The following is a 15,833-nucleotide window of genomic DNA, read 5'->3' on the forward strand; positions in this document are numbered from 1 at the left end:
TACTGAAAGGTTTTGCTGAGGTTTGGCCACTGGGATGAGTCAGACCTCACCATCTAAAGTATGTCCATCCTTGCACCTCTGCCCCGACTAGGACTCCTGGGAGAGAGTTCACTTGGCCCAGTGTGGTCTCATGCTCACCCCGTGGCCTAAGGGCAGGCAGGGTCCCTATACTGGTAATTCCCAAATGGCTCGCAATGTTAAAGGAGGGAGGAAGTAAGGAAGCCCAAAGGCAACAAGTGTGCGTTTGAAAAGCACCCAGTTTACCTCCGTTGTTAGTGGGCGATGAGTTTATCTGCTTTCAAAGACCTCTGCTATATCTGTCTTCAAGTCTGTATTTTAAAATGAGATAAAATCATCCCAGGGAAGACAGTGAAGGTGCTAAGGCTATGAGAGGCATCAGCACAGGGAGCTAGGAATTCATGGAGTCATGTGGATCAAGGTTGAGTGTGACCTGGAGAAGTACCCCTTGAAGGTGACAGGTGAGTAAGAGTCCTCCAGACAGAGATTGACCAAAGCAGGGAGGACATGGAGTCTCTAAGCAAGGGAGGACCAGGACACTTTCCATTGAAGATGGACAGGTTCAGGCCTCTTTAACCTCCCAGGAAACCCTCCTGGGCCTGGGCCCCTTTATTACCTTCTCCTCTCAGCTCTAGACATTTATCTGCCTGCCTGAGGTGGTGCACAGATACCCCAGTTTCCTGGCCAAACAGACCAGTTTTTCTTACTTTCCCCTAGTGCCCCTGAGATCTGCCTTCCTCCCTGTGTCTTCTATCTGGAATGTGGCCTCCAGCTACTGAGCCCCACAATTCAGGAAACTGAGTCAGCCTTGCGCCCTCCTTCTCTAAGTCCTCGCCCAAGCCTTGCAGGGTTTCCAAACCCATCCACGTGCTCCTCCCTGGTGAAAGCCTCCATCCCTTCTCAGAGTCCCTGGCACCCACAGCTCTGTGTGCCGGCTCCTCCAGCCTCAACCTCGGCCATTCTGTTCTCCTCAAACTTTGCCCTTTAATGAGATCAAGTTTCCTGAAGTTTTCCATGAAGACTCTGCTGTCCTTGGTCCTCTCTCTGGGTCTCTCCACCTGGAGGGTCCAGCCCTCGTCCCAAACACACGCACACGCGTGCACGCACACACACACACACACACATGCACACTATCATCTATCTATAGCTTATTATCTATCTATCTCTGATACTTCTTTATTTCTTGTCATTTTTCTTGGACACTCTCCCAACCCTGGCTCCCTAGCTTAGGCCTCTCTCCTCTCCGCCCTAGCACCTTGAACTTCATCTCCTGTCAGAGATGAAGTTGTCTGTAATGTACTTGTCTGTACCGCCTTTTCTGCAGAACTGTAACCTCCTTGAGATGGAGGGAGGACTCTCTGCACAATGGTGGGCTTAGGACCTGGCTCCTCACCAGCATTGACGGGTCTGCACTTTTGCTGAATTAAATGAGAGCAGGTTCCATGCTGTTGTGATCTCTGACCTGGATGGACACTCAGCCCCTCCTTGCCCCCGCCTCTGCCTCACCTCAGAGGACAGAGCAACTGCCATCCTCCAGGCTTCCTCTGCACCGGGTCCTGAGCAGGGCACCCCGCTGGGCAGATGCCTCCCTAAACCCCTTTTACAGAGGGGGAAACTGAGGCTCAGGCCTTAAATGAATAGTGCAGGGTTACACCTCAAGGAAGTGGAGCATTTATTTTTAATCTGTATTACTCCAAACTTCTGTATGTTCTATTCTGCTCTCTTTCATATCAGTTGAGGGAAAAAAAAATCATCAGTGACCACTCTGTTAATGATCTGTGTTGACAAAACCGTTGTGCGTGCGCATGCGTGCTCGCAGGTGCACGTGCACATGCGCAGGCACTGGCACAGCTGTATCTTGGCGCACAGGCACCTGACTTTGCAGCCGCCTGTAGGCTCCCTGTGGAGCCCACGTGCAGATGAGCCTTGTCTGTGTCACTGCACTCAGAACACACGGGGCCTCTGTCTTGGACCCGCAGAATAACAGGAGACGAGCATGCAGCCGGGGCCTGAGGGGACAGAGGACAAGGTACAGCCCCACCCCGCCCCTTTCTTTATTAGGATCCCCCATCTCTACTCCAGAAGTCAGTGGTCAAGGTCTCCAGGCCTCGGCGGTCCGCAGGACCGCCACTGGGTGGAGCCCGTGAGCCGTAAAGGCGGCTAAGTGATCTGTAGCGAAGGGGGAAAGTGTGTTGCTGCTGAAGAAGCTAAGTGCCTTTACATGTATTGGTTTGTGGTTTTCTTGTGTCCCACAGCACTTGAGAATTTGTCACACGTGGTGGCTCATAACAGACCACCTGTGTCCTCGAGCCTGGGTGTGGCAGAATTGGGAAGCACACGTCACTGCATCTCCCCAGGGGAGGTTGGAAGACCAGAGCAGGCAGCCTAAGCAGGAAGAGCCTGGCTCTGCCTGCCCTGGAGTTGCTGTGTGACCTTGAGCACGTTTGCTGCCCTCTCTGGGCTCCCCTGCTTTTGCACCAGTTAGGATTCTTGGATATAAATGACAGAACTGACTTGAACTGAATTCAGCTCACAGATTTCAGAAGGTTGAGGGCAAGGCCAAACAAGAAACCAGGAGGGTTGACAGCCCAGGACCAGGCAAGATACGTGACCCCTCCTCACACTAACTACCCACAGGCCTTGCTGAGGGACTCTGGCCGGCCCTGTCACTGCTGCCATGGACTGTCTTCACCCGTCCCTGCATCTGTGTGGTCCCTTCCCCTGGTTCCTGTCCCGGATGGGGGTCACATGACCAAGACCCGCCTGTGAAAGGACGGGGAGGAACACCCTCCTATTCCACCTGTCCGGAAAGGTACCAGCCCTAACTGGAAAGGGTTTGGGGGCTGGTAGCTAAGAGTGACCAACATTTGCCACACTCCTTATCTATGTTGTTCTGCCTGGGCTCTTGTACCCTAAAAAATAACAACCATAACAATAATCTCCAACACGTTCATAGCACTTGGGCTAGGAGTTATTCAAAGTATCCTCACAACAATTCTACGAAGTAGCCATCTTACAGATGGAGAAACAGGCATGGAGAGCTTAAATAAGTTTGCAAAGGCTGCACAGCTAGCAGGCAGCACAGCAAGGAGCTGGAAGCCGGCAGCCTATTCTCTTGACCCTGCGCTGTGCTGGGCAGATGCTTAGGCACCGTCAATGGCTCTCGCTACCTAAGAAACAGGCCAAGTGACAGCACGCACGTCAGTTTAGAGTTTCTCTGGTTTTCTAAGTCTTTCTTGTCTCTACGATTTAATGACAAAACCACTTTTCTGTCTGTAGAGCTCATCTTTATGAAAAACCTTGTTATTTTGCTGATTAGAAGGGAAGCCAATAAATGTTACAGAAACCACACCATCATCAGGAGCGGTGATGAAGTGTATTTCTTTGTGAGATATTAAATTGAGATGTGCAGAAGGTGAGAAAGCTTATTTTCGAATGCTCACTTACGGATGGATATTCTGCCAAACTGTGGTGTCCAAAGGTGGGAAGTAGGTGTCTTTGTGGGGAACCGACCACCAGAGGGCAGACCGTGCTTCCTCCTGGCCCTGGCACGATTTGGCTTGAGAGCCAAACCTCTAAGTCTGGCTTTGCCAGAGCAGGCTCTTTGCACAGCAGCTGGGAGGTGTGGCTCGAGGGACTAGATTGTATTTTTATCTGCTGCTCATTTTCAGCAATCTGGCGGAAGTCTCTCTGGCACCCAAAGGAAGTGCCGTCCTCCTGCAACACAGTAGTCATTTTGTTAGGGAGAGGGGTCTCAGGCGGTAGACCCACATACCCCAAAGTGTTATTGCCAGCCACACCCCTCACAGAGGTCACCTCTCCCTCCTCCCCACCCCCAGGGGGGACCCCATGTTGCCTCCGTCCAGAGTCTGACCCCACCTCTTCCCTGCGCGTCCCCATGACCGAGGGCTTTAAGGTCTAGGTGGGGAGCCCGGAGGCAGGTGGCCACTGTCTTCTGCAGCCAGTCCACCCCTTCATCAGAGGGAAGGGGGCCATGGTGCCAGGATTCCAGGTGGGGCGCTCCGGGTTCCCCCACGGTCACTCCTGGGAACCCTGTGCCATCCCTGGGAGGAGTGCAGTCTCACTCAGAGACAGCACACCCTGTCCCTCAATGCCTCCTTCGTGAGACCCCATCACTAGCCCCTCAGGCCCTACTCAGAGGACCAGAGGGCAGCAGGGTGGAGGGTGCTAATGCAGGTGTGACTCCCAGGGAGCCCATTTTCATCTTACTCTACCCTGCTGGAAGAGCCACCTCCTCCAAGAAGCCCACTCTGACTCTTACTGAGGGGAAGCAATCACATCTGAGTCCTCTGTGTCCCAGAACAGACAGCTGGGATAAGAGGGGAGTGGGAGGCTCACTGCCGTATTCACTGGAGACAGGGAGCAGGTGCGCCCTCCACCCTGTGGCTGCTGCCTCGCCCTGACACACAGCTATGTGCGTCTGTTAGCATCGGACAAAGCAGAGGTTTATGGAAGACCCACTGTGGGCTACTATGGGAAGCCAGGCCCTGGGAGGGTACCAGGGGAACAAAACCTGACCCTTGATAAAGCCTCCATCCAGGTAGCACAGGAGAAGGAAGCCCAGAGAGGCTGGGTGGTTGCCCCGAGCCCACAGCCCTGTCCTCGCCCCTACGCCCCACGGCTCATGGGCGACTCTGTGCTTTGGGCGAGTGCTGGACACTCTGCGCTGTGCCCTGCACAATGGCCGGGAGGCTCACCCTGCCGTGTGTGGACCAGACTTTGCATCTCCATCTCAGAGCAAAGCCAGCCCAGAGAGCCGGAGACAGCTCTTAACTTATGCAGCGGCTGGAGGTGGAACGTCCAGGGGAGAGGGGATTTGGGGGAAAAATTGAGTTCTATTTTAAATGCTCCAGCACACCTTCCCATTCAAGGGAAGCAGCTGCTCAATTCTTTTCTGATGCAAATGCTCCCTAATTTATCTGTTTGTCAGTTCGGCTGGTGCTTTGATTTGAGGGACTTCTTACTGAGCTCACCATCCACACAGCAGCCATGACTCCGTCCAGCCTGTTTGTTGCTCCAGAGTTACAGAGAAGTTTATACCAAGGTTCCCAGTGGTTCTGCTGGAAAATCTGCCAGCCGTTGCCTTGATGATTTCTTCCAGAACCTCAACGTTCAGGAAAAAACAACAACCTGCTCCGCTGCAGAAGCCTTAAATGCTAACTTTTGACTACTTTCTCTAGGACTCACATCTGACACTAAACTCCGTCATTTTTGAAAACCATGTTTGAGAAGTGAATCTAGATATTTCCTTGTTTTCATCCGAATGAAAACCAATGATTTCCGTTATTTGGTGCTTTACCATAGCTACCTAATCATCTTCTTTCCACCTCCCTTCCTTCCCACAGGCCATGTGCACACCCCGCTCTGGTCAGCTGTCCGTGCACTTACACACGCACGTGTGCGTCCACACTCTCCCCTTTTTCTGTATCAATAGGACCCTATTTTGAATCGTTTCCCGACTTGCTTTCTTCGCTGAACACTGTGTTAGAAACCCTTCCGTGCTCTGCACGAAGGCCCAGTCCATTGGCTGAGGACCAGGCGACCTTCCATAGGATAGATGTAACATACTGTGTTTAACCAAGTGCCTGTTAGTCAGCATTTAGGCTATTTCAGATTTCTTACGAGTGTAAACAATGACGCAGTAAAGATCCCTGAGACATACACCTTTGAAGGTGTGTGAAGCATCTATTTAGATCTATTCCCAGGAGTGGGGTTGTAAGAGCTGGAGTCTGGTATGTACACTACCCAGTTATCATTCACCACAAGGCAGCAGGGCACTGATTTTTAAAATCAACCCCCCTCCTTTATTTCCAGAGGGAGAAACTGAGGCCCAGACAGACGAGGTGAATTTCTCAAGGGCCTTTAGCCTCTTAGGAGCAGAACCCTGACCCACACCGGGCCTCTCAGAGTCCTTGCAGCTGGGCTCTCCCGTCCCAATTCTGCCCCCAGCTCCAGCCTTCAGCCCAGCGCGCCTGCTGGCCATCCGTGCTCCAGCCTCAGCACTGGCCCTCAGCCTGGGGCGGAACTGTGAGCTGCAGGAAGAGGAGCCTGGCGTTTTCTTTGGCAAAAGGGCAGAGCCTATGACAGCACGCCTGGCCGTCATGCTCGGTCAGCACCGAACACACTTCCCTTGCTCCCACAGATGTGCCATCACACCCATTGGTGGGGAGCAGGAGGGTCAGGCCAGGCTCTGATGGCTGGAGCTGGGGAGTGCCCCAAAGTCCCCAGCTCCTCAGCCAGGCCCTTGGGGCCGGGGGGACAGGTCCTGGGGACGCCCTTCCAAGCTGTGGCAGATCCTTTGTGCCCCTCCCCACCAGCACTGTCAGGAGCAGCCTGTCAAAATAAATTGTATGTTATGTATGGATTCTGGGGGGGTGGGGGGTGGGGGACCAGCTGTTACCAAAATGCCTGGGCTAATTTTAAATCTATTCATTATGCATGATTAATTACCCAAGCTCTGAGAGCTGTAAGTGAACATAGCTCCTGTAACACATGTCGGAATCGCACCGGGGTGTCTGGCTGGAGCTACCCTCTCCTCCCTTTATTGTTGCAGTTATTGCAAAATTTTTGATCTTAGGATCAGTCTAGATTCATACAAGTTGTGCAGACGGTATAGCAGGTGCCCATCCCCAACCCCAGCTTCCCTGCGATTACCCTCGTCCCTCAGGGCGGGGCCTTTGTTCCACTCAAATGAACCAACATCATGAACAAAATCCATACTTTATTCAGGTTTCCTTAGTTTTCAGCTAATAACCCTTTTGATGTTCCAGTGTCGCACATTACCTTCATCTCCCTGTCTCCTCTGGGCTGGGCTGGGTTCTCAGACGTCTCTTGTTTTTGTTTTTGTTTTGACAGAGACAGAAAGAGACAGAGAGAGGGACAGATAAGGACAGACAGACAGGAAGGGAGAGAGATGAGAAGCATCAATTCTTTGTTGCAGCTTCTTAGTTCAGTGATTGCTTTCTCATAGGTGCCTTGACTAAAGGGCTACAGCAGAGCCAGTGACCCCTTGCTCAAGCCAGCAACCTTGGGCTTAAGCCAGCAACCATGGGGTCATGTCTATGATCCCACGCTCAAGCCAGCAACCCCGTGCTCAAGCTGGATGAGCCCGTGCTCAAGCTGGCGACCTTGAGGTTTCGAACCTGGGTCCTCCTTGTCCCAGTCCGATGCTCTGTCCACTGCAGCACCGCTTGGTCAGGCTAGACTTCTCTTGTTTTTAATGACCTTGTTGGTTGTGAGGAGCACTGGTCAGTCTTCTGTGGACCTGCCCTCGGCTGGGGGTTGTCTGTATTTCTCTTGTGATTAGACTAGGGGCACGGATTTGAGGAAGGAAGACTGCAGAGGGAATTGATGCTTCTCATCTCTCTCCCTGTCTGTCTGTCTGTCCCTATCTGTCCCTCTCACTTACTGTCTCTGTCTCTGTCACACACACACACACACACACACACACACACACACACACACAGGAGCCTCGGTTTCCCTATCTGAACGAGGAGCTTACAGAGAGTGACCCCAAGGAAGGACTCTGAAAGCCACTGCATTCAGCCTGGTAAAGACGCAGGTATCTGCCTCTCCCTTCGTTCTGGCTTCGTAGGAATGGGAAAGGATTACCTGTGTTTTTTCCGACTGAATAGTCTTGGGGGTTCTAAGACCCAGCACCTGTGAAATCCACTGCGATGCACCACTTTTGACATCAGGAGAGTCTGCAAGAAACTATTAGCCATTAGTGAAAATCAGAACTCATAAGCCACCCCGCCCCGACCTACCCCTCCTCGCCGCTACCACAAGCTGGGGCTACAGGGAGCCCTCTCCCTGGGTGCTGGGCAGCTCTGACTTCTGCCATTTGTGTCCCCCACGCCTCAGAACCCAGACAGCCAGACTCTGGCTCCCAAGCAGCTCCAGGGGAAGCAGATATGCACAGTTAAGTGCTTCAGAGAGCGTGCATTGCCCAAATCCAATTTGAGCACCGCTATGTAGCCGAGAGCACTCCCGACTCAGAATTAGCTCATGCAAACCGATGTTCAGAAGAACCCTGACAGAAAAGTAAATTTGTCTGGACGTGGCAAAGCTACCTAGTTTTTTTCCTCCCTTCTCTCCTTCCTTCCTTCCTTTTTTACTCTTTCTTTTCTCTCCCCTGCCCTCCCTTCTCCTCCCTTGGTTTCTTTTAGCTCCATACCCAGAGAACAGTTTAATTTTAGAAAGAAACGCTATGTGAGCTATAACAAGTGATGTGATATGTGAAAGTATGGGGAACGGGAGGGGTGGATCGAGGGAGGCAGCGCAACACCCACCGAGGCGGGGAACTAGCTTTCCAGAGGGAGTGGGGAGAGTGACAAGCTAAGCCGCAGCCTTCTGGGCCGTTCCTGGGACTGGGCAGTCCAGGGGTTCATCAGAGGACCACACTAGAGAGCGGCCTTGCATAGGGGTGCCGTAGGTGGCATGCTTTATACAGAGAAAGGGGGTGATGGCCAACCTGGGGAGTTAGTCAAGAGGAAGTCAGGTTACCTTGGAGAATTCCCAGCGTGGGGCATGGGGCGTGGGGTCGCTGCTCCTCCAGCCAGGCTCCTGGGCCCGCCCCCCACCCGCTAGGACCCTGAGGGCCACGTCTCCTGAACCTGCCCCCTCTGCCCCTGGTTGAGCTGAAGGTCCCTCAGGGTCAGCTGTGCCCGTTCCTGTAACTGCACAAACCAGTGCCATCAGAGCGCCGAAAGGGAGCTGTTTCCGCGAAAACGAAGTCTATTTCTTCGGAAAGGTTCTTTCTATAAAGGGGAGTCACCAAAAATAACTGCAGTTGAGTTAGGCGTGGGCGAGGTGACTAAAAGATTGAGGAGGATTGTGTAAGTCTAAAAATACTGGCACTTCAGAGATTTTTATCTTGAGTTCCCACTGATTTTAAAGAAACCCAAATTGGAAAATGATAGAGGACATGTTTAGGGTGGGGTTTGTGTCAGAAGGAAGAGTCCAAACAGAGCACAGCTCTTGGCACGCCACTGAATTTATAGGTTTTCAGTTAAAATCCGAAGTCTAATGGGTTATTATTTTGTGATTGAGGGTACTCACAAAAATCCTGCTGCGTCATAAACAGCTCCTAAAGGCGCTTAGATTTCTCCTGCAGCAACGGGAAGCCCTGGAGAATTCTAAAGAGGCAGTGACAGCCGTCCTCCGCATGGCTGTGGGAGGCCCACTTGTCCTTCCACCCTGCACATTGCCTTCGCTGTCTCGCCCGTTGTAATGTTTATTGAAAATATATTAATTCTACCTTCTCCTCTCCCTCCCAAGACTACGACTCAGTGGTATGGGACAGGCAGATCGTAAGTGCGCTGACTTGATGGGAGTGCTGGACCGAGATCGAAAGGAAAAGCCCATTTATCAGGACCAAACATAGGCGTAATTTAACATGGGATTGTTCCTGGGATTCCCGACTCCCCTTGGAGTCATTAAAGAGGAAGTGATGTGAGCTGTATACAACATTTTTAAAAATCATGTTTTACCGGCCCTGGCCAGCTTGCTCAGTGGTAGAGCATTGGCCCGGCGTGTGGAAGTCCAGGGTTTGATTCCCAGCCAGTGCACACAGGAGAAGCGCCCATCTTCTTCTCCACCTTTCCCCTCTCCTTTCTCTCTATCTCTTCCCCTCCCGCAGCCAAGGCTCCATTGGAGCAAAGTTGGCCGGGTGCTGAGGATGGCTCTGTGGCTGTGGTTGCAGCAAAGCAACGCCCCAGAGAGGCCGAGAATCGCCCCCTGGTGGGCATGCCAGGTGGATCCCGGTCAGGCACATGCAGGAGTCTGTCTCTCTGCTTCTCATTTCAGAAAAATACAAAAAATACAAAAAAAAAAAAGTTTTACCAAGCAGTTCCACAAGACACCAATAATGCTGTGTTAATGAGGAAGACGGTGCCCCACAGGGCCCTATTCCTAAATCAGTTTAAAAAGTTAAAGGCATTCTCTTTATTTTAAACCTTCCTGAGGTTTGAGCGGGGCCCAGGGGCACCCTGGGTCTCTCACAGGGGTTGTTGGGACCCACTGTCTTGGGGATTATTGGAACCCACTCTCTTGGCACTTCCTTAAATCTTCTGGAATGGTGCTTTGTGGAACCCCGTCTGGGGACTAGTGGCTTGTGGCAGGCAGGGATGCTGCAGTCTCAGGAGGGTCAGTCTTATTTTTGGAAGTGAAACCTTCATGGACTTTTGCACACGGATCCTTACACAGGAGACAGAGGCCATGGGCAGCATTGCGGGAGGTCACTGAGGCTTCGGAGAGGGTGGCTTCCTGAGAGCCCTCGGGCAGGTGAACCGGTCCTCCAAGTGTACAAGCTGGTGAAAAAAACGTTCCCTTTCCAGTCTGTGCATTCATTTTCCCCCCCTCCATTTTAAGTTATAATTTATACACAGTAAAATTTCTCGTTTTCGTGTCCATTTCTGCCTCGTTTGACAAGTGTAAGTAGTTGCATAACCATCACCACAATCAAGACACAGAACAGTTCTGGCAACCATGCCCCCACTCCCAGACTCCCTTGCGGTCCTTGGTAGCAGCCCTTCCCCACCCCTTTCCCCGGTGACCACCCATCTGTGCTCTGTCCCTATAGCGCTGCCTTTCTGGAATGTCATACACATGGAGTCACGTGTGTAGCCTTTGGAGCCTGGCTCCTGTCACTCTGTGACAAGTTTATGGGATGCCCCCACATCCCTGAGCGTGTCAGGGGCCCTGTGTTTTCGTTGCTGAGTGGGGCGCCCTGTAGGAGGACCGTGTCCACTGTCCCATGCACTGGTTAAAGGACATGTGGACTCCTGGGGGAGTAGGGGGCCCGCCAGGGAGGCTTTTGCAGATCTCTGGCCCCCGTTCTTTTATGTGCGCACCTGGATGTCCGTGGAGAGCAGCCCTCGTGGGTTCAAATTCCCCTTCAGTCTGTGGAGCCCATGGCTTTCTTGTCTCTCATTTGCCTACACACAGCTTTAGCAACTTAATAACATTTCAGCTGAATTCTCCTTACTGCTTTCCAACGGCATCGTCCCAGTGACACCAGTGCTTGTGAGCCATCTGTGCTTGGAGGTGCCGGTCTCCCGTCGATGTCTGATGGGACTGGGAAAAGGTGCGACTTTGCGGACGGCCTCAGTTGGTTGTGGCTGTTGTAAAGGGGGGGGGGTGATGCTCTTTCCAGCTCTCTTTGTCCTCTGTGGAAGCTGGAAGTCCCGCAGGTGAAGATTTACGCGTTTGAACTTGAACTCTATTATATAGAATAAAAGGATATTCTCCTCCATCTCAGGGTATTCAGGGAAAGAATAGGAGAGGTCGACTGGAGGGTTATTATTATTATTCTTTCTTTCTTTCTTTCTTTCTTTCTTTCTTTCCTTTCTTTCTTTCTTTCTTTCTCTTTCTTTCTTTCTTTCTTTCTCTCTCTCTTTCTTTCTCTCTCTCTCTCTCTCTCTCTCTTTCTTTCTTTCTTTTTCCTCCCTCCCTTCCTCCCTCCCTCCCTCCCTCCCTCCCTAACTCTGCTTTGAGCCAAGTGCTGAACTAGGTCCTAGAGGTTGAATAGTGCATCAAGAGAGGTCACTCGTTCCCAAGGAGCTTAGTCTAGAGGAGACAGACCACAGTTATGTGTCAAACAGGGTACTGTGGGGAATGTCACTTAGGAGGCGGGCTGTTGAGGAAAGCTTCCCAAAGTGCGTGACGTCTTAGACCTATGTGACACTGGGCAGGGAAGTGCGCTGGGGCGTGCAATGGGGAATTCTCTCCTCTGGCCGACACCCGGGCATGGGTTACCAGGAAGCTGGAGGGAGCTGAGTCTGGGGTGCTCAGCAGGCAGATTCACGGAGATGTCAAGTGTGGAGCTGCTGGTGCCAGCTGGGTGGCCGAGCCTGCACCCTGGCCCTGCCCCTCAGCCTCTGGGTGGCCTTGGGCAAGCTAGTTAACATTTGCGGTGCCCAGTTTTCTCACTTGTGAAGAAAAGCGTGGCAGTGAGAGGTTACACATGCTGTGTTGCGGAGATGCTGGCCAGAGCCTGTCCAGAGGGGCCCTGAATCAGGTGAGCTGCAGACGAACTGGCCACAAGGGGGCCTGAGGGTCCCAGCCACGATTCTGGACAAAGTCTTGAAGGACCAGGGAACGCTGGAAGATTTTACACAGAAGAGTAAAAAGAGTAAATTCTTTTCAGAAATATCAATCTGACCCAAGTACAAGTCGGGAGATTGCGACCAAAGGAAATCGGAGAGGAGGCAAGCATGGGGGAGGGGGAGGCTGAGACTGCCTGACTCACATGGTGGCAGGGGCTGGAGGGAGAAGTGGACAAATAGGCAGGGTGTCCAAGAAGTGGAGTGGACACAGCCAGTGGCTGACTTGCATGGGGACAAAGGGAAGTAGGGGCGCTGCACCGTGCCAGGGGGGCACAGGGACGCTTGTCCCCCTCCTCCGCGGGAGTCGCATCTTCTGACATTTTCCACGCCCCGAGCCTCGCGTGGCACCTGGCATGGAGGATGTGTTCAGGAGGTAACGTTGTAGGCGGGAGGGTTAGTTCCCTCCTGGGGGAAGCCATCTGGGTAAGTCTCGGGACACCTTCCAACATCGAGCCGGGACCTGGCTGAGCCTCTTTTCACTTTTCATGACTTCCACAGATGAAGATTCATAAAACGAAAGGATTTAATAAAGTACACGATACCAATAAACCCGCTTCCCTGAGACGCATCCGCACCTTGTAATGAAGGGAAGCGATTCTCTGCGGCTTGCATCTCAGCCGCGACTCCCACTTCGGCCGCAGCGAAGACATCACCGCTGGAGAAGAGGATGGGAAAGCCGTCCCGACTCCCACTTCCGGCCGCAGCGGAGACGTCACCGCTGGAGAAGAGGATGGGAAAGCCGTCCCCGACTCCCACTTCCGGCCGCAGCGGAGACGTCACCGCTGGAGAAGAGGATCGGAAAGCCATCCCTTCTGACGTTTGATAAAGAGGATACTGCCTATCGCTCTTCCCTAGAACTTCATCAAGGAGTTCCCCAAGACACAAAAGGCATCTTTTCTCCCCCCCCGCAACAGCCACTGTTCCCAGTCTGCCATCCGCCCCACTCAAATGTTTCAGCTGTCAAACTAGCGCGATATCACCGTCCACAAGGGGTCCATTTTCCCTCTGGTGAAAAGCCACGCACGCCCATTCAGCTTCTAAGAGGTGATTACAGCTACCTTGTCCTCACAAAGGCCTTTTTGGGGTAGAGTAGCCCCAGGAAGAAAATTCCTCAGCAACCGTCTTTGAAATGCATTGTTTCAGAAGAGGGATCAGGTGTGGGTCTCCACCCCACCCACCCCCACACACACACCCGAAAAGACATTTATTCTGTGTGTCTCCTGTGTTCAGCCAGGAACAGTCACGTGTGCATGGAATGAGAGAATCAGAGACAGGGAGAATGAGATTGGCGGAGCTAGAGCTAGAGTGAGGTACAGACAGATAGGTAGATGGATGGATAGATACTAATAGAATCCATCTGAGTTAAAATGACTTTGCGCGTCCAGCCCAGGATCCTCACCCCAAGCTCCAGGGCCCCTGACAGCTCATTTTGAGGGCTGACTGTGTGCCAGGCACCTCCCAGGTGCTAGAGGGACTCAGAATGTTGAGCCGCAGGACTGGGATGCTGGGAGGGGAATCAGACATGGCCGTGTACCAAAGAAGAAAGGAATAGGATGCACGGAGGGGCCTGACCTGTGGTGGCGCAGTGGATCAAGTGTCGACCTGGAACACTGAGGTCGCTAGTTCGAAACCCTGGACTTGCCCGGTCAAGGCACATATGGGAGTTGGTACTTCCTGCTCCTCCCCCCCTTCTCTCTCTCTCTCTCTCTCTCTCTTTTCTCTAAAAAAATGAATAAATGAAAACAATTTTTAAAAAAAAGAATGCACGGAGGACGCTGGGTGGAGGGAGATAAGGGGTAAACTGAAACGTCAGGGAGGGGCGAAGGCAGCTACATCCGGAGCCCCAACCACGCGCCCGAGACCAGTAGAAGGGATCAGAGTTCTCGCGCACTCCTCCATTCGACTCTTGTAACATCGCATCAAAACAGATGCCGTCGTCCAGCCTACGGATGAGGACGGGGAAGGTCCGAGAGGTTAACCAGTGCACCCAAGTTGAGAGCCAAACACAAATATTTTCTTTTCCAAAGCTATTTATGTGTGGGAGGCAGAATACTGGCCTCCAAAGAAGTCCATGTCTGAGTCCCCGGAGCCTGTGACTATGTTAGGCTGCATGGCAAAGGGCTGAAGGCTACAGGTGCAGTTAAGGTCGCCTGAGATGGAAAGGTGACGCTGCATTACCCAGGTGGCCTGATGTCATCACAGAGGTCCTTACAAAGAGAAGAGGCAGGAGAGGGCTGGAGAGGATAGCTTGAGAAGGACTTGATCAGCACTGCTGGCTTTGAAGATGGAGGGAGAGGACCTTGAGCAAGGAATGCAGGTGACCTCTGGAGGCAAGGGGACAGATTCTCCCCCGGGCCCTTCAGAAGGAACCAGCCCTGCTGACGTCTTGATCTTAGCCCCATGAGACCCCACGTTGGACTTAGGACCTCCAAAACTATAAGATAATACCTTCATACTATTTAAGCCACTAAATCTGTGGCAATTTATTCCAGTGTCAATAGAAAACAGATACATTTACACGCAGGATTCCAACATTCAATAGCATTTCTACAGGTACTTCACGCCCAGAGAACCACGTAAACTAAAAAGCAGAGGCAGGTGAGTCAGGCTGCCTGGTTCAAGTCTGTCCCACAGTCAGAAAGCGCCAGCCTCACACTCCAGGCCTTCTGATGGGGCCCTGGGCACGCTCATCTGGCTTCCCCGCAGTCGACATAGTCTGACTGGCAGAACTCAAGTCCTCCGTTAGGTGAGTTTAGTGAGATGATGGCCACACCGGTCACCTGGAACTAAACATACAGATCCCAGGGTGACAGCTTGGACCCTCGGAATGAGGACCTCTGGCCGAGATGCCCACAAGAGGTCCTTGTGCACATCCCCATGGAGACATTAGGTGGCTCACCATGCCTGCCCACCTTCACCTGACTGTTGGTGCTGAGGATTACAGAGCAAGGATTCTAGGTCAAAAAACTAAGCGACAGGTGTGAGTGACAGATGCAGCACAGAATTCCCGTCCTGGAAACAGACACTGGAGATGTTTACAGAGGCCCAGCCAATGTCACGTGGCCACCAGAACTGAGCAGCCCCTCGTCAGAAGAGATTCCTCTCAGCAATGTCCCCGCAGGCAGGGAGCCTCGGGGTTGTCCCTCAGGCCCCAAGGACGTGCCTGCAGGACAGTAAAGATAGCAAGCTGGTGGCATCCTTGATCTGACTTTGGCCAAGAATGGTGCTGGGAGATGCTCAAGGTCACGGCTTGTGTTTCCCCACCAATTCCCCGCCTCAGACGGTGCTCAGCTGCCTGAGGAAAGAGCTTCAGGAGGGTCCCTGAGTGAGGACATTTGCAGAAGGGCTGGAGCCCCTAACACTGGAGCTTTTGAAGGAGGTCGGCCCTATTGTTACACCTTCTTTGTTAAAGTAATGTCCTTTCACACCTACCTCCAATGGTGAGTTTTGTCAATAACATGAAACAAAGTCCAGGCCATATCAGCACTGGACAGCAGTCAGGGAACAGAAGGAAAGTGTCCTCCCTTCTCCAGCCGCTCCCGAGAGGTGACCAGCAGCCTGAAGGGCTGGAAAGGGGTAGATGGGATATTTTTAAACCATGGAATTTGGGAAGAATGTGATCTAGGCATGTAAGATCCAATGAAACAATGAGAGAAGTTCCCCAAACTGACTCCCCGGGGGTATGGG

This window comes from Saccopteryx bilineata, chromosome 7, assembly GCF_036850765.1.
Source record: "Saccopteryx bilineata isolate mSacBil1 chromosome 7, mSacBil1_pri_phased_curated, whole genome shotgun sequence".
In the NCBI taxonomy this organism is placed as follows: domain Eukaryota; kingdom Metazoa; phylum Chordata; class Mammalia; order Chiroptera; family Emballonuridae; genus Saccopteryx; species Saccopteryx bilineata.